This window comes from Nelumbo lutea, chromosome 3, assembly GCF_056320005.1.
Source record: "Nelumbo lutea isolate HS-2025 chromosome 3, American lotus-T2T, whole genome shotgun sequence".
In the NCBI taxonomy this organism is placed as follows: Eukaryota; Viridiplantae; Streptophyta; class Magnoliopsida; order Proteales; family Nelumbonaceae; genus Nelumbo; species Nelumbo lutea.
In genome coordinates this window covers 100,384,978-100,411,261 of record NC_142686.1, presented here as the reverse complement: position 1 = coordinate 100,411,261, position 26,284 = coordinate 100,384,978, and the positions used below count along the sequence as shown (strand labels likewise).

Here is a 26,284-nt window from a genome sequence, read left to right as displayed (position 1 = left end):
ATAATATCCTTGACCTTCCCCAATACTTCAAGTCTTCAACTAATATCCTTCTAGGCTATTCTATTATTGTTTCAGAGCAGTCAGCTTGGACCAAAACACTCTGACTTTTAGGATTACTGGATTTGATGCAAATTGTGAGAACCATCTCAAATGGCTGTTTTTTCATCTTGTCAGTTTCACCCAATGGGGACTTGGGACACCCATAGGTTATCATGAATGCCTTTGTTTCTAGTTATATCCTCCCCAGTCATGTCACTGGTGTCCATCCCAAGTTCCCAACAACCTTGCTCCATGTTTGCAAGCTTTATCATTCCCAATCTTGTGATGTAGGACAGGAAGGAGAAAGTCCTACTTGGGCATATGGTGGGAAAAAAAAGGGAGGATTAAGGATCTGAATTATGAGGAGAGAAATTTAGATCTGAATAGAAAAGAGGAAGATAAGAAATAGCACACTTTTAGAAGAAAAACAAGAAAAAGAAGATCACATTTGTCTTCACATAAATGCTTTCTTTGTTATGCAAGTGGGGAATCTTCATTTCATTTACTATCTCTAGCAGTTATGCATTTTGTGTTTGGGAATGCTGGAATTGTTTTTTGCTCTTCTTGGTTGCAGGTGGACCCCATCTGATTGCATGGAAAGCCTCTTTAAGACCTCATTTTTTAACCTAGAAGAAGGGGAAATTATCCAGAGATGTTCAAGAGCTGCTACTTTATGGACACTAGAAGAGGAATGCAAGAATTCTCATGAAAAAGAAGTCTAAGGATGCAATCATTGAGAAGCTTTTTAAGAATGGTGAATTGGATTGAAACACTGGTGACTTATGCATCTTTCTTTGAAGATTGGTATAATTAGAGGGTAGCAGTATGTAGCAAGTTCCTCCACTTCAGGACAATTATCTAAAGATCGAGGGAGTAAATTCTTCCTGCATTGAATCAAATTAAACTCAATTTTGATAGGTGCAGCCTTGAAAATTAAGGTCCATCAAGAATAAATAGAAGTTTTAGAGACTTGAACACCTTTCTTTGAAGATTGATATAATTAGAGGGTAGGAGTCTATAGCAAATTTCTCCAGTTCAGGACAAGTATCCCAAGGTCAAGGGAGTGGATTCCTCCTTCATTGAATCAAATTAAGCTCAATGTTGATGGGTGCAGCCTTGAAAATCAAGGTTCATAAAGAAAATCAGATGTTTTAGAGACAATTCAGGCTCAATGATTGCTATTTATTCAGGCCCTATAGGTGTGAGTGGCTCTACAAGTGCAGAACTGCTTGCTATTGAAAGAATGATAGGATCCATCTAATGGACGCCAAGAAAGGTGCGGAATGGGGCGAATTTCAAAAAAAAATTCCTACATTCTTCCAACTGGGAATCATATTCCCTAAATTTAGAATACATTATTCAAGGATCCTACTTGAACCATAAACAAACCAGATCTGAACCAAAAGAAAACAGGAAGGATTATACCTGATCCGGAGAAATAATCTCCCAAAGTTGGTGTTCACGCCCAAAGAAGTGACTAAGATCCGCTACTGCTAAAGATGACACAGCTGTGGATGGAATGGAACCAGCAGGGTGCGTCCTACACACTGGATTCTTCACAAGAACCCTCTGGAAACCTTGAACACCGAATCCTAGTGTCTTTCTTGCAAGACTATTGTCAAGAACTGCTTTCTTGACTTCCTGTTGCTGCGAAGATCCAATCTTCCAACTGGTAGTGGCGGCGGCTGAAGGAGGAGAAGTCCAGGGACGAAGAGGGCAGAATTGTCTCTTCTCTCTGGAGTCTGTGAGAAATCAAATCTCACATTGCAGGATGTGTTTCTTGCTTCCTCAAACCCCCAGTTCGAAATCTGATATTTCTGCTGGGGTTTTCTCCTCATTCTTCTTGATTAAGAAACCTCCCAATATTTTGGGAGTTATCCCAATCCAAATCAGTATTTGGATAGAGGTTAATCTTAATCCTATCTGCAGATTAAGTTAGTTAACTCCTGATCTTATCAGGAGGTTACCAGATTCAAATCTAATTTGAATTTGGTCTCTTAGAGTGGATAAGGTAAAAGACCCAATCCTTTTACTAACACTAATCTCAGATTCGCCCTATGAACTGGTGATCATATCAGCCCAGTTCGAAATGGGCTTTTGGCCCATTAAGTGTTCAGTGTTTAACTAGTTTCCAACCTGCTGCCCAGTTGGGCTTCTTTGTATGGCGTGGGACCCAAGCAATGATCTACACACCAACCACATGGGTTCGGCCCAGCCTTTATTATAAGGCCCAGCCGAATTCACTGAAAGACTCAGTGACCCCCTTGAGCCCATCACATGGACCCTATGGGCCCAACACTTACATTAAGTGGTCCCTGGGCCAAGCCATCTTATAAAAACCCAGGGACTGTGGGCAGGTGCAAGATTAGCCCATCAGGTATTATCCTAAATGGTCTTACACTTAACCTCTCAGTCCTTAATGATCAAGTACTGCCCGACAAGAGAAGACCTCTCTCTCGGCTGCAAGGAACAGTGCCGCACTCTCTACTCACATGGATCCCGGGAATTAAAACCTTTTGCAAATCTTTTGAAACCGTACATATACATATATATATATCTTAATTTTGCAAAACAAAATTCCAACGATTGAAATCAACTGCCGGCAGTTTGGTTTCCATCAGAGAGAGTGCATTGCCGATCATTACCATTGTCCGACAAAGGGGCTGATCCTGTCACTATGACCACTCACTCAGATGAATTCTCAGATTGCCCCAACATGTCCAGGTTTTGACCCCCACTAAGGATCTCACTGATTGACACATCAAAGACAGCCCAATCCGACACCTAGTGATGTGTCATAATCGAGTCTAGGGGTCAGGTGTAACTTTCTAGTTTTGCCCATCTGTCTCCAAGGTCTAGGGCAATACTGGAAATCTGGTTCAGTTCAAGGGTTCAAGCAATCCCATACTGCATGTGCCTTGGGTCTTACCCTGATGGCCAAAACAAGCCATCCCAACACTTGGTGGCACACCAGTATCAGCCTTGGCAGGATAAATCTCCCCAGACTTATCCAATGGCTTTGAACTTTTAAAACTAACACAAGTTTCTATAAGTGTCCAGTTTTAGGGTCTTACACAAAATTATACCAAACAACATGAATCAAGCATGCACTTAAATTTATTTCCACTAAATAACAAAAGTACATCAAATCCGATTGAAGCTAAGGGCATACAAGACTGTCTAACAGCTATCCCTCCAAGGGTTGAAGATTAGCAAGAGATTGAACATACAAAACTTAGTGATTGTAGGAGATTTGAAAATAGTAGTGAGGTGGCTAAAGAATGATATTAGTGGAACATGGCAACATCAACACACCTTGAGGGTGTTGGAGAATAAAAAGCTATTTAGGGGCCTTACCTAACAGCTTAAGCTTTTGAGTGGTTCCTTGAAATGGCATCAGAACCCGTTTGACAAGTGATCTAGTGTTTGATCCTTGTTGCTCCAGTAATAATTAATTTTCAGCACAAGGTATGGGTGGGTTGTGCTTGTCCATGTTTAAAGCCTGATGGGCTTTCGCATGAGGGGGCGTGTTAGAGAATAAAAAGCTATTCAGGGGCCTCATCTAACAGCTTAAGCTTTTAGGTTGAACGGTTCCTTGAGAGAGGGAAAACAAAAACTTGCTAGGCACTTTGAAGTGACTTGGAACTTGACTCATGGTCATAGAATCCGGGGTTAACAAAGATCTGTTGTACTGGGGTGTAACAAATTAGTATCACATGTAAATTATAACTGGTGTTAGGTAGTAAAACCAGCCACACACACACACACACACACATATAGTATATATATATATATATATATATATATATATATATATATATATATATATATTCAGCATTATTTCACCACAAGCAATAAATTTTCATTTTAACCTATCAAAAAAGAATGATTATACTATTGCTTGAACATAACTTCAAGTGAACTTTTCACTCAATTACTTCTACTTCAAAAATTCAATTACAATGGCTCTAGTAAAAGAATAGACATAAGAGATCGGTTCTCCTTTTACATACTCTAAATTCAACTAGGAAACTGACTCAAAATAAACTCCAACTACCTTACAACCAAGGCAACTCACTAAGTAAACCAAATGGACACTCAAATAGAGACTCTAGCTCTTAAAATAACTCTAGTAACACTTTCTAATCCCACCAAAATTATCCTTATCTAGAGAAACCAGGTGTCAGTAAAAAAATCACAGTTTTACTATAAATAGTAAATTTAGTAATTGCAGATTTTTTTTTTATTAGTAAACATGTATTTTATTAAATTTCAGATTGTAAGTAGTTTATGCAACTTGGTGATGGGATTATTGATCCCTTTAATCACTCTATTCTATCCCTCATTACAGTGCAAACCCAAAATAGTTGCTGTCTCAATGCCCCTTGTTTTGCTAAAACATCAACTAGCCCATTTGCACTTTTTCAGACCCATTTAAATTCAGCCTCAACCTCCTTTGCAATCTTTTCCACTTCCCTAATCACATGTTTAAATGTCCACGGGGTATGGCTGCTGTTTGCTGCCTAAGAAATTACTACTTTTCAGTCTCCTTCCGCCTCAACATGTCTGTATCCTAACTGTTTGGCTAACGTTAACCCTTGTAGTAATGCCAAAGTTCAGCCTTCAGTGAGTTTCCGGTGCCAATCAGTCCTGAGAACATACCCAATATCCTCTTTTCAGAAATTTTGAATACTCCTACTCCTAAAATGCCTGGATTTCCATAAGAGCTCCCATGAAAATTCAGTTTCACTTTATTGCCTTTTGGTGGTTTCCACTCCAACCTTACTTTATCTCTTACTCTGCTACTTCAGACCAAGTTCTTAGAATGTCTATGACTGCGAAGACTTGAAAACTATCCAAGGGTTTTTACCCAATGAGCTACTTTCACCATGATGCTATCAATCGCTTCCCCTACTATTCTGTTTTTTTCCAAGAAAACCCTGTTATTCCTCTCTTCTCATATTACTCATCAAATTGCTGCCTTTGTTGCTTTCCACATTATCATCCCTCTTTTCTTTTGTTGTCTCAAGAAGTCAAGGTTGAAGAGTCTTGCCACATCTTGAAGGGGAACCCACCTACAGCCAAAGAGAGTATAAAAGTGTTAGTGTAGGGGTATTTCTGTCTTTATACTTATGTTGAGGTTGCTGATCTGTAATATTATATTAGAACTAGTGTTCATCACTTAAGTAAGGGCACATGTGTCTTTTTCATTATGTTAGTAATATAAAACATGTCTGGCCGAATGGGAGAAGTGACATTTTTTCCTAATTCGAACCAGACTTTTCTTCTCCTTTTCTCCTCCTTTCTCTCTCTCTCTTTCTTTCTTCTTTCTTCTTCTCTCTTCTTGGCTGTTATTAGACTAACAAAACTCAAAGGCAGGCCAAATTATAATATGGTATCAGAGCTCAACGAAGCAACTCGGATCTGCCCAGATTTCTGTTTTCTGCGCACTCAATCTAGGGTTTTCTCTTGATTTCTCTACCATCGATTGGAGATAAGGGAAAGGGCTGAAAAGGAGTGGTTGCCCTCTTCCCTTGGAGGTTTCTATGCCTCCAGTTGTGCTGCTCATGGTCGGTTTCTGTGGTTTCTAAGAAGCCCTCCCCTAATCGATGAAGAGAAGAGGTTGATTCGTGTGGTGTAGTTTCTTCTTGTGTGGTTTGTTTTTCAAGTGATGAGGTAAGAGATTTCTATGCATATTTTTGTTATGAATAAAACAGGAAGTATGTTTCAGATTGTATGATGGGATTTCAGACTGTAGTGTGCTAGGGTTTATGCTGCTTTTTGTGTTATTCGAAGGGGGAGTGGTTCTCATATAGTGGTGAGATTTCAGGTAGTCGTAGGGTAGGGTTTGTGGTGCAAAGAGTGCAACCTTCAGCAATAACAAGTGCTGAAACCAGTGTGATCAGTGTGATCAAGTAGTGTGCAGTGTGCCGCATTCAGTAATAACAGAATTTAGCAATGGGAGATAACAGTGATAGCAAATCTAATGTGATAATACCTACTGACTACCTAAATGTTCAAATGACCTCCATTAAACTGAATGGAGAGAATTATGTACCTTGGGCTAAATCTATAGAAGTTTTTCTGAAGGCAAAGAAGAATGTGAAACACATAAGGGAGGAGAAACCCTCCACTAGTTCTCATGAGTATTAAGACTGGGAACAAGAGGATGCACAAATTATCACGTGGTTATGGAACAGTATGGAACCCAAGATTAGTGTAAATTTCATGTTTCTTGACACTGCCTAAAATGTGTGGGACCATGCTAAGAAGTTGTATTCTGGTCAAGACAATACAGACAGAGTATATCAGCTGTATCAGGAATACTTTAATCTGCAACAGGGCAATCAGAGTCTTGAGGAGTGCTATGCTAGTATGAGAAACATTCGTAATGAGTTGAATGTTTATCACCCCCTCACTTCTGATGTCAAAATTCAGCAACAACAGAGAGAACAACTTGATGTGATTTGATTTTTGGTGGGGTTGAAATCTGAGTATGAACCAGTGTGGGCTTAGATACTAGGAGGGTCAACTCTCCCTTCCTTAGAAGGGTGTTTGCTCGACTTCGGAGGACTTCCATTGGATCTGTTGAGAACTCTAATGTCTCTAATAGATCAGCCTTCGCAGTGTCAAGGGGCCGTGGTGTTAGAGGTGGAGCTCGAGGAGCTCAGTCTGGCCGTGGTAGTAGCAGTGGTCTGGTATATGGCCAGAGTGGTGGTGGTGGACCTACATATAACCGTGGTGGTGGTCGTACTGGAGGTAGAGATTCAGGGGGAGCCCGTGGCAGAGGACGTGGCTCGGGTCCGAGGAGATGTACTCATTGTGGTATGGATGGGTATACCATTAATTATTGCTATGACTTGCATGGTCCACCCTCAACTTGGGCCAATCATGCCCCGACTAGTTACACCAGTTTCAGACAGGAGAACCGTTCAACTGATCAGATGCCTCCTACATCCACAGATGTTCCCAGAAGGAGATGGTGAGTGTTCCCCGTGATGAGTATGAGAGGTTTGTCCAATCCACATCTCAGCAGAACACGACTACCTTTTGCACACTCAAGTATGGCTTGTTTGGCATCCACACCCAATCCCTGGATTATTGACTCTAGAGCCTCCGATCACATGATTGGAACTCCAGGTGTGTTTTCTTCTCTCTCTCATTGCTCAACATCACAATCTGTTACCCTTGCTAATGGTTCCACATCCTTGATTTGTGGTGTTGGCAATGTCAAATTGACCCCCTTATCTTTATCCTCAATTTTGTATGTCCCTAAATTTCCGTTTAACCTTATGTCTGTTAGTAAGTTGACCAAGTCACTCAATTGCTCTATTGCTTTTTACCCTTCTATGTGTGTTTTTCAGGATCTCAAGACGGGGATGAAGATTGGTGGAGGGCATGAAGCTAGTGGATTGTATTATCTTGACGGTGGTGGAAGAACATCAACAACTCTCCAGTCATCTCTCTCTCCTCTCCAGTGGCACTGTCGATTTGGTCATCCTTCGCTGAAAGTTTTGAAATCTTTGGTTCCTTCGTTGAGTCAACTTTCTGTTTTAGATTGAGAGTCATGTCAGTTGGGGAAACATCATCGTGTTCCCTTTAGTCCTAGGGTTGATAACCTTGTGTCGAGTCCTTTTTCTTTGGTTCATTTAGATGTTTGGGGTCTTTATAAAGTGATGTCATACAATGAATATAGATATTTTGTCATTTTCGTTGATGATTTTTCAATGATGACGTGGCTCTATTTAATGAAAGAAAGAAGTGAATTGTTTACCATCTTCCAAAAATTTTATGCTGAGATTCGCAATCAATTTGGTGTTCACATTAAAATTTTTCATCCTGATAATGGCTATGAATGTTTATCTTCATCATTTTAAGAATACTTGGACCAACATGGCATTATACATCAGACCTCATGTACCTACACCCCACAACAAAATGGGGTGGCTGAGAGAAAGAATCATCATCTTTTGGAAACAGCATGATCCCTCATGCATCACATGAATGTTCCCAAATCCTTTTGGAGTGATGCAGTGCTTACTTCTTGCTTCTTGATTAATCGGATGCCCACGTCTATCCTTGATGGTCATTCCCCATTCACTACCTTATTTCCCACCTTGTCTCTATTTCCTCTTTCTCCTCGGGTTTTTGGGTGTCTGCTTCCTCCATAATTTGGGCCCCGGGAAGGACAAGTTAGATGCATGATCTATTAAGTGCATCTTCCTTGGCTATTCCTTGACCCAGAAAGGGTACAAGTGTTACCATCCTAGTTCTCGACGTTCCTTTGTGTGTGCTAGTGTTACCTTCTTTGAGTCTACTCTGTTTTTCTTGGGGTCCAATGATGCTTCTTCCTCCTCATCACCTCCCCCTCTTCCACTTCCAATTGCCGATTCTGTTACCTTTGTTCCAGTTGTGACCAAGTCCTTGCCTCCAATGCCACCACCTATTGAACGCCCACCTATCCGTCAAGTGTATACATATCGCCCACATGTATCGGCTGCTACTCCTCCGGCTCCATCACCGTCGACAAAACCGGCAGTTGTCTCCACACCAGCCCCAAACCCAGTATTTGATCTTGATCTTCCCATTGCCTTGCGGAAAGGTAAACGCACTTGTACCCTTCATCCTATTTCTAATTATGTTTCACTCACTCACCTTTCCGCTTCCCATCGCTAGTTTATCTCTTTGTTATCCTCAGTTGTTGTCCCTAAGGATGTCCAGGAAGCCCTTGCCTCTCTAGGGTGGTGTCGTGCAATGGAAGAAGAACTCTCCGCTCTAATTCATAATTATACTTGGGACCTCACCACTCTTCCTCCTGAGAAGCAGCCTGTCGGTTGTAAGTGGGTTTATACTGTTAAGTATTTACTTGATGGTAGTGTTGAGCGCTTGAAAGCTCGCTTGGTTGCAAAAGGGTACTCCCAAACCAATGGTATTGACTACACGGAGACCCTCTCCCTAGTTGCTAAGATAGGTTCGGTTCGTGTTGTGATCTCTCTTGCTGCTATGTATGATTGGCCCCTCTATCGGCTTGATATCAAGAATGCTTTTTTGCATGGTGGTTCGCTCGAGGAGGTCTGCATGGAGCAACCACCAGGGTTTCTTGCTTAGGGTAGGATGGTAAGATATGCAAACTAAAGAAGGCTATATATGGGCTTAAACAGTCTCCTCGAGTATGGTTTGGTAGGTTCAGTGAGGTGGTAAAGAAGTTTGGTATGAAACAGTGCCAGGTTGATCATTCCGTCTTCAGTCATGACTCTCAGGCAAGAAAAATACTATTGGTGGTGTATGTAGATGATATTGTTATTACCGGGAATGATAAAATGGGCATTAACAGGTTGAAGACTTTTCTACAGGAACATTTTCAAACAAAGGACCTTGGTAAATTGAAATATTTCTTGGGGATAGAAGTAGCAAGATCTAAGCATGGTATTAATTTGTGTCAAGGAAATATGTGCTTGATTTGCTGGAGGAAATAGGTTTGTTAGGTGCTAAACCAACTAAAACACTTATGGAAACAAATACTATGCTGAGCAGTGATATAGGTGAAGTGTTTGAAGACCCTAGAAGATACCGACGACTTGTAGGTAAATAGAACTACCTAACCATTACTCGGCCAGATATTTCATTTGCGGTTAGTATGGTAAGTCAGTTCATGTAGAAACCTCTGGTTCCTCATTGGGATGCGGTTCTAAGAATTGTGAGGTATTTAAAAGGGGCCCCTGGTCGTGGTTTGATATACAAAAGTGGTGGAAAACTTGAAATAGAAGGGTATACTGATGCTGACTGGGCCGGTTCTATGTCTGATAGGAGGTCTACCATGGGCTATTGCACTTTTCTTGGGGGTAATCTGGAGACAGGAAAAGTAAGAAGCAGACAGTCGTGGCGAGAAGCAGTGCAGAGGCAGAATATAGAGCTATGGCACATACTGCTTGTGAATTAGTGTGGCTAAGGAACCTTCTACAGGAGATAGGATACAATATTAACACTCCAATGAAGCTCTATTGTAAAAACCAGGCTGCAGTTCATATTTCTTCAAATCTAGTGTTTCATGAAAGAACCAAGCACATGGAGGTTGACTGTCACTTAGTGAGAGAGAAGGTGATGCACAGAGTGATAGACATTGCATATGTTAACACAGGGAACCAGTGGGCAGACTTATTTACTAAAGGGTTGAGTCGGGGAAGAGTGGACTACATATGTAACAAGCTGGGATTATATGATATATACTCACCAGCTTGAGGGGGAGTGTTAATGTAGGGGTATTTCTGTCTTTATACTTATGTTGAGGTTGCTGATCTGTAATATTATATTAGAACTAGTGTCTCTCACTTAAATAAGGGCACATGTGTCTTTACCATTATGTTAGTAATATAAAACATGTCTGGGCGAATGGGAGAAGTGACCTTTTTTCCAAATTCGAACCAGACTTTTCTTCTCTCCTTTTCTCCTCCTTTCTCTCTCTCTCTCTCTTTCTTCTTTCTTCTTCTCTCTTCTTGGTTGTTATCAGACTAACAGAACTCAAAGGCAGGCCGAATTATAATAAAAAGAATTCCCAAATCCGAATCACAAAAGAATAGGATATTATTAAATGCGATAGGGTCTCAACACTTTCCTTACACAGAGCACACACAAGGAGAAAGGCAAATGTATGGCCTTCTTCTCTATAGCATATTGCAAGTGTTTACCTTACCAAAGAATATTTTCTAGCAAAAGGCTTGAATCTTCAGGGGAATAGGCTTGCAACAAATTTCTTTCACAGGGAAATTCCCAAGTAATTGCAAGAATTACTATTGTTGAAATGCTTGCCCATAGGGGCATTTTAGTCTTTTGCTGTAATCTAGTATTTCCCCAATTGAGAATTGTTGAAAGCTTGTATTTTCCTAAGTATAGTACTGCAGGGGTACTATTGTACTTTTACACCTTTTATTTTTGTAGTTGTTGCCCTAGTATAACAAAATAGCTAGCGCCACCAGCATGCTTTTGACTCTCAATCTTTTCTCTTCTCTCTGCTCTCTCTTTTCTCTCTTTTCTCTCTTCTCCTCTTCTCTTCCATTACTGCACTGATAACATAGTATTGGAGCGGGACTGTTAGATCCGAAAGAAGAGATCAAGCACAGCTTCCCTGTCTTCTCCATTCACCAGATCCAGATCCAGATCCAGATTCATTAAAGATCCAAATCCAGATCCAGATCGGACTGAAGTACCCTCTCTCCCTTCTCCTTTTTTATTTTTTCTGGTCGTGTGCCAGAACATAACCTGTAATAGGTTCAGACTGTTAATGTGAGGCGAGTAGTCCCTTTTCTTTCCTTTTTTTTGGGGTCGGCTGATCCCTATAAAACTGTAGGTCGTGAGGACCTTTTGTGGGCTGCAACAGCAACTTGTATGGTGAACTAGAGGTCAGAAAGTGACCTGTACTTGCTGTAATTGCCTTCCTGTTGATACGTAGGTCAAAGGATGACCTGTTAGTGCTATTACAACACCTTTGTTTTACAGAAAAGAGGTGTGTTTTCTAAAGAAAAAAAAGGGGTTCTCCTTGGTACCCTGTGTTAGGATTTTTTTTTAAGGCTATGTACCCCTCTAAGAGTGTTTTATTGAATCTGAAATCATGAGTGGTGAAGATTCTACTACATCCAGTGTTTCCTCAATGTCGAATGGAATGAGTGGGGGTGTGGACCTATCCTTTCCCATGGCTGTTATTCCTCTCGATGGTTTAAATTATTTGGAATGGTCAAGAGGGATCAAGTTATACATTACTGCAAGGGGGAAGATAGGTTATATAAACGGGAGAACCAAAGAACCCAATTCTGGGAGTGCTGAATATGACAGATGGAACCAGGAGAACAACATGGTTATGTCCTGGCTTTTAGTGTCTATGCAACCCCAAATAAGAAGGAACTTTATGTGGGTTGAAATGGTAAAGGAAATCTAGGAACAAGCAAAATCAACCTATTTTGAGCTGCATCACTATGCAAAGATTTATCAGTTACAGGCAGAATCGTCCACTTGTAAACAGGGGGAGAGGTGTCTTTTTGTGTACTACTCCGACTTGACCTCTGTCTGGAAGGAGCAAGATCATTATCAGAGTGTAGACTGGAAGTGTGATGAAGATGCAAAATTATACAAGAAACTTGTATCTCAACAGAGAGTGTTTGCTTTTTTACATGGCTTAAATCCGACATATGAATCCATTAGAGTTCAGATCCTAGGAAGCAAGGATCTTCCCTCCGTTCAGGAAGTTTATGCTCTTGTACAATCAGAAGAAAGTAAAAGGAACTTGATGAACAGTTCTGGAGGGGATGCAGTTGGATTGGCAACAAAAGGAAGTGTGGTTACAGGTGGTGGGAACACTTTTAAGAGAGGGGACTCTCAAAAAAGGGTGGATGACAAAGACAAATTGTGGTATACTCATTGCCGAAAACCCCGACACACCCGAGATACATGCTAGGATTTCCATGGGAAGCCAAAATGGGCTCAAGATTTGAATAAGAAGCAAGGTTCAGATCTGAATAAAAAGTCAGGACAACAAAGTACAAGAAAGAACACTATGGCAAACATGGCCTCTCAGGAGACTCAGCCCCCCATTATTATTGTGACACCGACTCACATCTCTGGATCTGACCCAAGGGAGGATATTATTAATTCCTTCTGTGACCATTTACAGCTCTATGGTAGAGCAATTCGTCAGATGGATGCTCCTCCCTCAACGTCATTTGTGTCTACATCAGGTAACTCTGCCACAACCTTCCATGTTGCATCTCATACCCCTGACACTCCCTGGATCATTGATTCTGGAGCGCATCTAAACACATGACTGGTACGTCCTCATACTTTCAAACCTATCACCTCCTTTCTGGAAGAGACAAGGTGAGACTAGCTGGTGGATCATATACTACCATAGTTGGTCAAGGAACCATTTCTCTTCCTTTTGGCCTTACAGTCTCTGATGTTTTACATATCCCAAAATTTCCCATTAATTTGTTCTCTGTTAGTGGTATTACGAATTCCTTAAACTGCTCAGTTACCTTTTTTCCCTTCTTACTATGTGACCCAGGAACTGGCCTCGGGGAAGACGATCGGTAGAGGATGTATGGTGGATGGACTTTACATGCTAGAGAATAAGGTTGGTCTTCAAGTCACAAAGTCTAACAGTCAGTCCTACAAGAGTCAAGTTTATTTATGGCATCGTCGTCTTGGTCATTTATCTTTTAAGTCTTTAAAATTGGTGTTTCCAGAATTGTGTCAATTTCAGATTTTTCTTGTCAAACTTGTCAATTGAGCAAGCAATGTAGAACTCACTTTCCTTCAAAGAATAATAAATCTGAATTTCCTTTTTACATTGTTCATTTTGGTGTGGGGCCCAGTTACTTTACCATGAGAGTGGCTACAAGTATTTTATTACCATTATTGATGATGATTCTAGATATACATGGGTATATCCCATGCGGACAAGGGATGAAGTACCAAAAATTATCCAAGACTTTGATCTTTACCCAATTTCAAACTAAAATCCAAATTTTGCAATCAGATAATGCCAAAGAGTATTTTCATAGTGATCTCACGGAATTTTTTGCTTCACGTGGTTCACTTCACCCTAGCACCTATGCCGAAACACCACAACAGAATGGTGTCATCGAAAGAAAAACCGACACCTCCTTGAAGTGGCCCGGGGTTTACTAATCCATATGAATGTCCCAAAACGATTTTGGCTTGAGGCTGTCCTTTGTGCTATCTATCTCATCAACCGTATGCCCTCTCGTTGGTTAGAGTGTAAAGCCCCACATCAACTTCTTTTTCCTAAGGCTCCCCTTCTTTCCATTCCTCCTCGTGTGTTGGTTGTCATTGTTTTGTCCAAAATCTGTCACTCACTTGTGGAAAATTAGACCCTCGTGATATTGCTTGCATCTTCCTAGGGTATTCTTTCACTCAGAAGGGATACCGTTGTTTTGATCCCGTTTCTTGGAAGTTTCATGTTTTCATGGACGTATCTTTCTTTGAGAGTGAGCCTTTCTTCCCTATTTCTCCTCAGGGGGAGTGTAGGAATGAGGAGAAACCGGTTCAGCTCCCTCCTCTTCCCAGTCCTCCTCCTTTTCGTGTCTTCTTTCATTGTCACAAAGGCCAACCAAGTTCAAGAGTTGTGGAGAATCTAGAAGCTATACCTCAAATGCCATCAAACTCTCCGGGGGTAGATCATACTCACTCAGGTATCTTGGTTCCTATAGATGCCCTTGACCCTATTGCTATTGATACCTTTGTTGCTAATGAACTTAACCTTCCTATTGCTCACAAGAAAGGTGTTAGATCTTGCAATTAACTTGACCTTCCTATTGAGCAATGGGAGGGCTAAGTTTCCTGAATATCGGGCAATGGCTCATGGAGTGGCTGAAATTATGTGGCTAAAGAATCTATAGAGTGAGTTGGGTTTTCCAATGAACAAACCTATGACCCTATTCTGTGATAACAAAGCAGCCATAAACATTGCTGTTAATCCAGTGTTGCATGATAGAACTAAACATATTGAAGTCGACAAACACTTTATCAGAGAGAAAGTTATCACAGGGGAAGTATGTACTCCTTATGTCAGCTTTGAGGATCAACTTGCAGACATCTTTACAAAAGGGCTACACCATTCATGGCATCATGACTTACGTGACAAGTTGGGCATGATTGACATCTATGTCCCAACTTGGGGGGGGGGGGGAGTGTTGAAAGCTTGTATTCTACTAAGTATAGTACCGCAGGGGTACTATTGTACTTTTACCCCTTTTATTTTTAGTTGTTGTCGCCCTAGTATATATAACAAAATAGCTGGCGCCTCCAATATGCTTTTAACTCTCAATCTTTTCTCCTCTCTTCTGCTCTCTCTCTTTTCTCTTCTCCTCTTCTCTTCCATCACTACACTGATAACGAGAATCAGTAAACAAGGGCATTTTTGTAATTTTTGCATGCTATAATGAATAGAACAACAATGTAGGTCGATAGGTAGGAGAACATAGTTTGTATCTCCTTTATTGAAACCTCTTGTTCTTCCTCCTTTTACCTTCTTGTTTTCCACTGTGTAAGACAGGTTTCCCAACCCTTTTCCTTTCTTTTTCCTCTTCTTTTTCTCTTTTGTTCTCAAGCTTTAATATGTTATCAAAGCTCTGAACTCATTCGTTACGTCTTCATGCCTCCTTTTTGCACCCTAGGAGAGAACTCCTTTCGAGACAAGCAGCTAAAGGGACTAAAAAGGACTGGCCGTCCCTTAGGAAAAGAAGCTTTAGTGCCTTGAATTGGTTAGTTTGAGGTGCTGAGTATAGATGTGTGTGTTGAGTTCGACAGTTTTGTGAGTGTGGTGTTTAGTTTGGTGTGTTGTGGTGTGGGAACTCACTTCCTATGGTGTGTGGAGTCTTTTGGTACTCTACAAATGTTGTGTAAGCCTTTTTGTTAGATTCTAGGGCTGCAAACTACTGTAGCAAGGTGCTGTTGTACTTGTATTTGGGCTTAAAGTTGCTTTAGTATGTTTTTACATCTTGAGATTGGTGATTAGTGTTGTTAATCTTAATCCTTATTGTTTGGCGTCTTACCCTTCCGATGACCACCTCCAGCAATAGCTCCAAGCCCGCTGTAGTAGTGCAATCAGACTTTATGAATACCCAATTAAGCACCATTATTATGTACCATGGGCTAAATCTGTGGAAGTTTCTTTGATTGCTAGAGGGAAGTTGAAATATGTTAAGGAAGGTCAACTCGAGTGGATCCAAGGGGTATAGTGAATGGGTGCAGGAAAATTCTTAGATTATGACTGCTTAATCGAATAGTATGGAAAACAACGTTAGTGTTAATCTCATGTTTCTGGATATTGCTAAGGAAATTTAGGAGCATGCCCAATAGTTATATTCATGACAGGACAATGTGATAAGGATCTATCAGTTGTATTAGGATTATTTTTCTCTCCGATAGGGTGATAGGAGTGTAGAGGAGTAATATGCTACTTTGAAAAGTTTATGGGATGAGCAGAATGTTTACCAACCCCTCTCTCCTGATTTGAAGGTACAACAGGCTCAGAGGGAACGTTTAGATGTTACCGGATTCCTGTCAGGACTGAGATCCAAGTTTGAACCTATGAGAGCTCAGATTTTGGGAAGAAGTGATCTTTCATCCCTTTTCGAGGTGTTTTCTCGTATCTGTAGGACATGCCAACCCAAGAACGATCATTCTATCACTTCAGAGAAGTTTGCCGTAGTAGTAACCAGAGATGGTGGTGAAAGATGTGTTAGGGGGAGAGGTACACTTAGAGGTGTCAGTCATGGTAGAAGTAAGGAAGGAAGAGGAGGTGGAAGAAATAGTAGTGGTTGTGCTATTGTGGGAGAGTGCACACATTGTGGTCGTGAGGGGCAGTTGCTTTTTGTTATGACTTGCATAGTCCTCCATCATCTTGTACTAATCATGCCATAGTTGAGGACAACACTAGTATGAATGATTCTAATAATGAGTTTCTTGCAGAAGTAAATTAGTCATCTAAAACTGATATAAACTTGGTTAAAAATAGAGAGAAAAGTAGAAGAAAGGTAGAAGACAGAGTACAAAGGAAGAAGATGGAGAAAAGAAGAAGAAGAAGAAGAGTTTGATAATCTCCTTTCTCCCCTCTCTAATCCTTTTGTTAATCTTCATTAACTAGGATAATTACAAGTATGCCCTTAAGTGGGCGGCCAGCTAAGCAAGAACTTAAAGAAGCTTACAAGAAAAAGAGTAACAGGCCCACAAAGACAGGCCCATTAACAAAACAAATAGATAAGACATTACAAAGAATAAAATGATAGATACTAGGGCCCATTCGGCCCAGTCTCTCTACACTCCCCCTCAAGCTGAGCATAGATGTAATCTTGCCCAGTTTGCTTATAGTGTGTGTCAGCTTCCCTCTTGGTCAAAACATCAACCAATTGCTCTTCTGAAGCAATAAATGGCAAGCAAACTTCCCTTGAAGCAACTCTTTCCTGTATAAAATGTCTATCAATCTCAATGTGCTTAGTTCTGTCATGTTGAATAGGATTATGAGCAATGTTGATAGCTACCTGGTTGTCACAGTAGAGCATCATTGGCTTTTCATAGTCAACTCCCAATTTTTCTAAAAGTTATCGCAGCCACAACAATTCTGACACACAATGTGCCATTGCCCTATACTCTGCTTTAGTAGAGGATCTGGCAACTACAGACTGTTTCTTACTACTCCATGAGACAATGTTCCCTGCCACCAAAGCACAATATCCCGAGGTGGACCTCCTATCATCAATACATCCAGCCCAATCAAAATTAGTGTATGCTTCCAACTTCATGTGTTAATGCTTGGCAAATAGAATACCTTTCCCTTTCAAGTAACACAAAACTCTATCTGCAGTAGCTAAATGTGTATCTCTGGGAGAATGCATAAACTGACTAATAACACTACTGCATAGGAAATATCTGGAGTCATGCAGAGATATAACAACTTCCCAAGCAGTCTCTGAAACACTCCCCTATCAGACATAAGTTTACCATCACTAGCAGAAAGTTTATGATTGGGATCTATAGTAATGGAGGCCGGTTTAGCACCAAGTTTACTAGTCTCTGCAAGGAAGTCAAGAACATACTTGCGCTGAGAAATGAAGATACCATCCTTAGATCTAGCAACTTCAATTCCCAAGAAATACTTGAGATATCCTAAATCCTTGATCTCAAATTCAAGGTTAGGAAACCTTTTGAGTTTACTGACCTCTTGGGTATCATTGCCATGGCCACAATGTCATCAACATAAACAATCGGAAGTCACCAAAGAATTACTTCTTTTCAAAAACAAGGTATGGTCAGATTGAGTTTGTGTATAACCAAAGGAGACAAGAGCAGCCTTGAATTTCTCAAACTAGGCCCGAGGAGATTGTTTGAGACTATAAATGGATTTCTGTAGTTTACACACCTTCCCTTCCATTTCCTTTCCATACACTCCCGGAGGCAAAGACATATAGACCTCTTCATGTAGATCTCCATTCAAGAAGGCATTTTTAGCATCAAACTAGTAGAGAGGCCAATCAAAAGTAGCAGCTAGAGACAACAAAACCCGGACTAAGGTCATCTTGGTCACAAGAGCAAAGGTCTCAAGGTAATCAATACCATACATTTGAGTGTAGCCTTTAGCAACCAATCGAGCCTTAAACCTCTCAATAGAGCCATTAGAATGATATTTAATGGTAAACACCCATTTGCAACCTACTGGTTCCTTCCCTTCTGGCAAATCCACAATATCCTAGGTATGGTTCTTATGCAAAGCATCCAATTTAGCCATCATAGCATCCCTCCATTCAAGTTTAGATAGAGCTTCTAGTACAGACCCCGGTACCACATGGAAAGATACAAAAGCAAGAAAAGAGTAATAGGTAGGGGATAGAAGTCTATAAGACAGGTGTTTAGAGATACAATGTGTTGTACACTTCCGCTTGTCTTTGCGAAGGGTAATAGGAAGATCAAGGTCTGGGAAGGAAGTAGATGGGTCAAAGGAAGGTTGACCTGTTACCTCAGTAATGATGGGAGAAGTAAGAGGCTCTTATGCAGGAGTGGAAACAATTTGCCCATGCCTAAATCCGTGTCTTTGTTACCACCTTTGGAAAACAGGATGTGAGGGAATTATAAGAGGATGAGGTGGAGGAGCAGGAAAAATTGAGGTAGGCACAGTGGGAGGAGATGATAACTCATCAGGTGACTCAAAAAGAACAGGAAGAGGAACTGCTAGAGACATAGCAAAAAGGGTAGACTCAACAAATGTGACATCCAGAGAGACAAAGCGGGTGCCACTGACCGGATCAAAACAGCAACGTCCCTTCTGTGTGGAGACATATCCCATAAAATACACTTATGTGCCTTAGGCTCAAATTTGTGCCTTTGATGGCTATGAATATGAACATAGCAGGTGCACCCAAAAACTCGGAGAGGAAGAGAGAAGAGATCCTCATCCAGAAAGAGAAGGCTAAAGAGGGTTTTTAAACCTAGAACCCGGGAAGGCATACGATTAACTAAAAAGATAGCAGTAAGGACAACATCTCCCAAAAATTTAATAGGAACATGGGATGCAAAAAGGAGAGATCTAGCAACCTCAACCACATGGCGGTTCTTCCTTTCCACCACTCCATTTTGCTGTGGAGTGTAGGAACAAGAACTCTAATGAATAACCCCAAAAGTTTCAAAGTAGGGTGAGAGGTTCTTCTCAAAATATTCCTTAGCGTTATCAGAACGAAATATTTTGATTCAGGTGTTAAGTTAAGCTGGGTAAGGATAAGTTCATGAAATTTTTGCACAATATTCAACTTCATCCCTAGATTTCATGAGATAAATCCAAGTGTAACGAGAGTAATCATCAATAAAAATGATAAAGTACTTGTAACCCCCCATAACAGGCAAATGATATGGCCCCCACACATCAGAATGCACAATATGAAAAGGAGAAATAGATCTTTTATTGCTTATTGAATAAAACTGTCTACAATGCTCTGCAAGTTCACATGACTCACAATGAAAACTCGATAAAGACACTCCATTAAACATATTGGGAAACAAATGACTCAAAGTAGGAAAAAAGGCAAATAAGCAAATAAAAAATGACATGACTCTATCAACAGACTCTGACACAACTGACTCCAATGCTACTCCATGAGGTGGTCCAAGACTCCTATCAGTTGTGTCCAGCAAGTATATTCCATTCATTTCATGGCCACTCCCAATCGTCCTCTGAGATTTCAGGTCCTAAAAAACATAATGGGTAGGAAAGAAGGTTATGCTGTTCATGGATTTAGTTAAGCTACTAGCAGATAAAAGATTGGTATTAAGTTTAGGGACATGAAGGACAGAGGATAAAACAAGCGTGTCGGAGGTTTTAATATCCCCCTTGCTAGAGATGGGAGAAAGAGACCCATCAGCAAGAGATATTTTCTCTCTACCAGAAAAAAGATGATATTAACAAAAAAGGTTAGACAAGTTGGTCATATGGTTTGATGCACCAAAACCAATGATTCAAGGGATTTTATGATTACCTGAAACAAAAGCATGATTTGCAAAAGCACGAATACCTAAGTGAGCAAATGCGGATGATGATGAGGTGTTGCCTAAATAGTGGGATGTAGAGACAGTGGTTTCCAAGTGTTCAATAACCTTCCATATTTTTCGAACTCTGCCTACATTGCTGCCAACTGTTCCATGGCCGACTTTTTTCACTTTCTTATTCCCTCCTTCGGGCATTGTGGCAACATTCGCAATCTTTCCTATTTGACCAACCTTCTTAAAACTATTGTTATTCTTAAACTTGTCTAGTAGAAGATCTGGATGAAGCTTCTAGCAAGTGTCTTTAGTATGCCTCGGTTTCTTGCAGTATTCACATATCGGCTCCTCCTTCTAAGTCAGACCCTTCGGCTTTATTCCAGCATGTGCAAAGTGTCCTGTAGGTGGACTCTACAATTGAACCCGTCGCCTACTCTCTTCACTGGGCCAAGGTGACCTCATCCTTGGCCAGAATATTCTGCCTAATAATGTCAAACTGAGGGTCGAGTCCCATAAGAAACTCAAACACCCTTGTTTCTTTCCACCAATTTCCTAAAGGTTTTTGCATCCTATGTACTCTTCCATACAACTGTCTCCATAACATCAATTTCCCGCTATAGAGACTTCAACATAAAGTAGTAAATTACCACACTTTTCTCCCCCTGCCTCAAATTCTTCACATCACTTTTCAGCTTATATGCTCTTGCCACATTCAACTTTTGTGAATAGGTCTCCATAACGCTGTCCTAGATCTCCTTGGTTGAAGACATCCAAAGGTAGTTCTGACTTATATGAGGCTACATAGAGTTGACCAACCATCTAATTATTGTATAGTTCTCTTGCATCCATTTCTCAAATGCAAGGTTTGTCTCTTCGGGTTTCACTTTACTTCCTGTGAGATACCCTAATTTACCTCTACTATAAACATAAATCCGTATAGATTGTGCCCAAGCTAGGTAATTGGTTCCATCCAACTTAACTGTGATCACACCAATCAAAACGGATTCTACTGAACCAAGCCCGAATACCAGCATCTGCTTGAACTCACTTCCACATTGCTCCATTGATCAAACAAAAATGAAAAAGAAAAACTAAATTTTTAGGCTTTATAAACTTACTTGAGGTCAAAACAGTACCTAGGTACTTGATAGCTAGGGTTTCACTTCATGCTTCTTGATCAATCATATGCCTACATCAATCTTTGTTGGGGACTCTCCATTCTCTATCTTGTTTCCTTGAAAGTACCCTTTCTCTCTTCCTCTGTGTGTTTTGGGTTGTATTTGTTTTATCCATCATTTGGGCTCTGGACATGATTAACTTGAGTCCCAAGCAATCCAGTGCATCTTTCTAAGCTACTCTTGCACACAAAAGGGGTAAAATGCTAATGATCCTATCCTTCGTAAGTTGTTTGTTGTTCCTGATGTCACCTTATTTGAGAGTCTTCCTTATTTTTCTGAACGGGAACCCTCTCCCTCTATTCCTCTCCTGGATGCTTCAGGTGATGTGTTTATCCCTCTCCCCATTATTGAGGAGCCCATTTGACCATCAATTCACAATGTACATCAGATGTGCTCAAGAGCTTGCACCAGTTTCTACACTGGCTCAAACTCTATTTCTTGCCCCTCCACCAACATCATAACCATCAAAAAATCCTCCATCGTCAGATCTTGATATTGCCATTGTTGAACGTAAGGGTAAACGTACCTATACTGACAATCCCATCTCTGGTTATTGTTCTCTTGTTCATTTATCTACTTACCATTAGAAATTTGTGTCTCTTTTGTCTTTTGCATTTGTCCCTAGGTCTAATCGGGAAGTTCTTGCCTCACTTGATTGGAAGAAAGCAATGGATGATGAATTTCAAAATTTCTAGTCTAACCACACATGGACCTTACCTTTATATCCCTTAGGAAACAAGCAATTGGTTGTACATGGGTGTATACGATCAAACATAAAGAAGATGGTAGCATTGAGACGCTCAAAGTTTGATTGGTGGCAAAACCTTCTCCCCTGTGGCTAAGTTGTCATATGTATGGTTTATTATTTCCCTTGTTGTTCACTTTGATTGGCCCTTGTACCAACTTGATGTAAAGAACGCTTTCCTTAATGATGATCTTCAAGAGAAGATATACATGAAGCAACCTCTTGGGTATGTTAAACAAGGGGAGGGTAGTTCAGTAATGTAAATTGCGCAAGGCAATCTATGGGCTCAAATAATCACCATGGGCCTAGTTTGGTAGGTTCAACAATGCTGTATAGCAGTTTGGTCTCAAGCAATGTGGAGTTGACCATTCAGTCTTCAATAGAGATACCACATCTAGGAAGATCATTTTGGTAGTGTATGTTGATGACATATCCATTACTAGTAGTGATGTTGGTGGGATTAATGATCTGAAACAATTTTTGCAACAACACTTTTGTAGAGAAGATGGGCCGAATGGCCCATAGGTTGTTTATTCTTCTTGTTATTTTGGGCCCATCCTGTCAATGTTAAGTTATTTTTTAAGTTCTTTGTAAATTCTGCCCAACTAAGGGCCTCCTTGTAATTACTCAAAAATATCTAATAAAACAGTGTTAGAGGGCTGAGATAGAGACTGTTCGAAAACTCTTTTCAGAACCCTCATTGCCGAAACACACAAGTCTCCTCTCCTCTCCTCTCTTCAGTTTCAACATGGTATCAGAGCATATCTAAACTTGAATGTCCTAGGGCTGGAGGCTTAGTCACATACTGCCTGATTCTTGGAGGTCATTGGACAAGCCCAAGACTAGAATCTCCTGGAGAAGGGGTTCGGTGACCAGGAAGAATCAGAGAAGAAGAAAAAAGGGGAAGGGGAACAGCTCGGTTCTGTTTTTGAAGCTCGACTGTGTTTGGACTGCTGAAGCTCGAACTGTAAGTTGTGCTCAGTTTTCTGGTTCTGTTTTGCATTACCTTCGACTATGTTTGGACTGTTGAAGTGTTCGAAAATCCTAGCTGTTCTTTACTACCTTCAACTACATTAAATCTGGTTTAACCCAGAAATTTCTGGGCTGTTTTTTCTCTTCTTCTTGGACTGTTAAAACCTGCCAAAACATCCTTGTAACAAGGCTGTGTATTGTTACTCTTGTTCGGCTGTTTTTAGAGGGTTGTACGAACACTTTTTGGGGTCTTTTCTCTTCTTTGACAGTTGGGTTGTCTCTATTGCCCACACTGTGTTTGTGAAAAGGCCTATTCAGCCATACCGATTGGTACTTACTCTTCTTGGCTGAGTGTACAACCTTGAAAAGGTACTTCGGCTAAGTGCACAGTGCCCAGGAGTTTCTGATTTCTTCTTGAAGCCTGAACTCAGTGTGTTGCCTCCTTGTGGTCGGCTGAACTTAGTGTGTTGTCTCCTTGTGGTCGGCTGAACTCAGTTATTGCTTGTTCTTATCCAGCATATTTGTAGAAGTCATCTGAAATCATATTTGGAGTGTTTACATGATGTACTCCTCAGAGTTTGAAAACAAAAGTGGTGCTGAATATGGACTGGGTCAAGGGACTCCAAGTGATTCCTTATTGACTGTGACCACAGTTAAGCTAGATGGGACTAATTATCTGGCATGGCCACAATCAGTAAAGATTCATGTTTGTAGTAGAGGAAAGTGGGGGTTCATTTCCAGGAGTAAGAAGGCTCCCCCAGAAGATGATCCATCCTACGAGAAGTGAATGCAAGACAATTACACTGTCATTGGGTGGCTTGTGAACTCAATGCAGCTACAGATCAGCCAACACTATCTATGGATGAATTCAACAAAGGAAATATGGGATAGTGTTGCTGAAACCTATTCCCAAAAACTAAATGTGGCTAGAGCCTATAAGTTGAGAAGTGATGTGAAGAATCTGTGACAGGGGGAGAAACCATTATCTGTATACTTCTCAACTTTGAAGTCTTTGTGGCAAGAAATAGACTTGATAAAGCTGTAACCTGGGACACCACCAATGATGCAGAGACCTACAGGAAACTAGTTGAAAGAAACAAGGTATTTGAGTTCTTAACCGAACTAAACCCGGAATATGATATCACAAAATAGAATATTCTTTCCAAGGAGTGTGTATCTTTGTCACAAGCTCATACATTGGTGAGTAGTGAAGAGAGCAGAATGACTGTACAAGTTCAAGTGGCTGATATTAATGATCACTTTGCCAATATGGGGATTAAACCTAAAGGGAATATTGGAACTTCTAGTGGCACAGGAAAGAAAGAAGTTGTATGTGAGTACTGCAAGAGACTGAAGCACACCAAAGACAAGTGCTGGAAGTTACATCCTAATCTTGTTCCCATCAGGTTTCAGAAAAAATATGATAGTAAAAGATCAGGAAGTGCAAATGTAGCTGCCGGGCCAGATAGTGAAGAGATGTCTGCTTCTGCACAGTTGGCAGCCATGAGAGCAGAATATGAAAAGTTTGGTAAGATGATCAATCAGCTGAGTGATGTGACCTCTGCTACCGACCCTTCAGGAAAATCTACTACTTCAGCATTTGCTCATTCAGGTATAAGGGCTTCTGCTAATCATGCTACTTCTTCAGGTAATCTCAAGATCCCTTGGATTATTGACTCAGGTGCTTCTGACCATATGACCAATCTGTCAACCTTGTTTGTTTCATATGACTTACTTCCTGGACGTGATAAAATCACTTTAGCTGATGGTTCACTTGCCCCTATCTCTGGTAAGGGAACCATCAAGGCTACAGATTCCTTGTACCTCCCTTCTGCCCTTCATGTACCTAAACTAAATACAAATTTGTTGTCTGTGAGCAGTTTAACCAAGTCACTAAACTGTTGTGTAACATTTTTTCCTTCCTACTGTGTTTTTCAGGATCTGGAGTCTCAGAAGGTGATTGGGAGTGGCCATGAGGCAAATGGAATATACCTGTTTGATACTCCGGGACAATGCACTGATCATCTTGGGAATGTTGCTCTTGGATCTATCTCTTCAGAGTCTGTTAGTCAGATTATGTTGTGTCATTGTCGTTTTGGTCATCTGTCTTTTTTGGCTTTGAGTCATCTATTCCCTGAACTGTTTAAGGGAATTAGTCTATTCAGTCTTCATTGTGAGTCTTGTGAATTGTCAAAGCATTGTAGAAGCAAGTATCCTTTGAGAAATAAAAGATCTTCTGTTCCTTTTAATATTGTGCATTCTGATGTGTGGGAGCCTTACCACTTACCCTCCATGGGTGGCTACAAATATTTTATCTTGTTTATTGATGAATTTTCACGATTCACTTAGATATTCCTGATGAAATCCCCTGATGAAGTCCCAAAACTTGTAAAACAATTCCATGAATTTGTTCCAACCCAATTTGATACCAGGATTAAAATCTTCAGATCAGACAATGCAAAAGAATACTTTGAGAAAAACCTATCCTGCTATCTTTCTGACATGGGGGTTATTCATCAAAGCTCATGTGCTAGGACCCCAGAACAGAATGAGGTTGTTGAAAGGAAAAACATGCATATTGTTGAGGTTGTAAGAAGTATCTTATTTGCCTCACATGTTCCTACCAGGTTTTGGGGTGATGTTGTACTTACTACTACCTATCTCATAAACCGCATGCCATCCAGGATTTTGGGTTTTAAGTCTCCCTTCACTCTTCTTCATCCGGACAAAGATCTTTTTCCTATTCCTATTCGTGTCTTTGGCTGCACCTGTTATGTACATGTTCCAAGTGTCCAAAGGCATAAATTTGAACCCAAAGCCCAAAAGTGTATCTTCCTTGGTTATTCCCCCAAACATAAGGGTTATTGCTGTTATGATCCAAAGCCTGGCAACCGGTATGCCTCAATGGATGTCACCTTTGATGAGTCTTCCCCTTTTTATGGTTCCTCTCCAGAAGGACATTGTCCACAGGGGGAGAATTTGACACAGGTGTTTGCTCTTCCTCTTCCTGTCCCTGTTGAGTCCCTTGATGTGTCTGTCTCTCCCTCAAATGAATCAAGGTTGGATCAGTCGTTCCATTCTCCTTGTCCTGGTACCCTACCTCCTCGTCCTGTCCTCAATCCCAAGGTGTATCAAAGGCAAAGATCCAGAAATGTACAGGTTGTTTCTCCTACAACACATGAACCTCCTACACTTCCAGTCACAGAAGAGACAACAGGTACTGGTTCAGCACCTTTGGATTCATCCTTCCCTGACCTTGATATTCCCATTGCTGTTAGAAAAGGAAAACGGAAGTGCACTGCACACTGCATTT

General features: G+C 40.7%; 1 protein-coding gene across 1 annotated transcript in view; it reads right to left on the bottom strand.

Annotated features, from left to right (window-relative positions):
* Window positions 1-4,274: 4,274 nt before the first annotated feature.
* The window catches only part of LOC148867160 (heat stress transcription factor A-4b-like), a 32,053-nt gene continuing 10,043 nt past the window's right edge, over window positions 4,275-26,284 (bottom strand). The window contains exon 5 of the transcript XR_016110724.1: window positions 4,275-5,114. The gene's annotated coding sequence lies outside the window, so the exon portion shown is untranslated. The remainder of the gene's footprint in view (window positions 5,115-26,284) is intronic.